Genomic DNA, 975 nt, shown 5'->3' on the forward strand with positions numbered 1-975 from the left:
CCTTTGATTTAAGACTGTGTATGCACAGTTTGCTTGGGCCAAGCCCCAAACCCTAGTTCTGCTCAGCATCAAAGGACCATCTCTCCTCCAAGCTTCCAGGCCCAGAACAAGCAACAATTTGGGAGACAGCCCCTTTTTATTTTTAGCCTTTAAAAAAAAATACCAACCCAAAGCCAACATACCAACGCTCACCCAAGCGTCTCTCTCACAAGCTGTTGTTTGACTTGGTTGAGAAAATGACAGGCTAAGTTCTGCATCAAGAAGAGAAGGAGGGGGAAAAATTAGAGAGGGGGGAAAAAAAGAGTTTTATTTTCCCTCCACGATCCACCTCCATCTCCCCCTCAACTCCTCCCCCAGGCCTGGGTGGACCCTGCCTGGGGAGTCGTTTCCCTGCTATATTTAAAAAACCACAGATGTGTTTGGTGGAGACTTCATTTCGGAATTGCAGGCGGCGTCTCCCGAGGACAAGGGGAAAGCCGGTGCCGCGCGCCCGCCCGCCCGCCCGCCCGCCCGCTGCCTGGAGCTCCCAACTCCGGGGAATCCAGGTCAGAACGCGCCGCCGTCCCCGAATCGCTGCCTGTCCAGAGGCGCCATCGGCTGGGTAGGGGGGCGGTGTGTGTGTGGGGGGGGTGGTCTGGGCCGAATCGGGTCTTCCGGGGTTCTCCGGACGCGAGGTTGCAGGCTCGACGTCCCCCGCCACTGGCCGGAAAGCTGGGCTGCGAAGTGTCCCCTCGGCGCGCCGGGCTAAATGCGCGCGGCTTGTCATTCGGTGCGGCTGCCTCTCCCCGCTGATAGGGTGACGTTGGGGTTGGAGGCTTGGAGATTGGCTTTTTGATTTGGCTTCTTGCGGCAGCTTAACGGGCAAAGCTCTCGGCTCGCCCAGAAACCAGCCCCTCCGCGCGTCCCCTCTGCGCGCGCGGCGAGGCCGAGACGTCTCCCGCGGTGACGGCGTGCGAGGCCCCGGGAAAGCCCGGG

The sequence above is a fragment of the Dipodomys ordii genome, unplaced genomic scaffold (assembly GCF_000151885.1).
Source record: "Dipodomys ordii isolate 6190 unplaced genomic scaffold, Dord_2.0 Scaffold2, whole genome shotgun sequence".
In the NCBI taxonomy this organism is placed as follows: Eukaryota; Metazoa; Chordata; class Mammalia; order Rodentia; family Heteromyidae; genus Dipodomys; species Dipodomys ordii.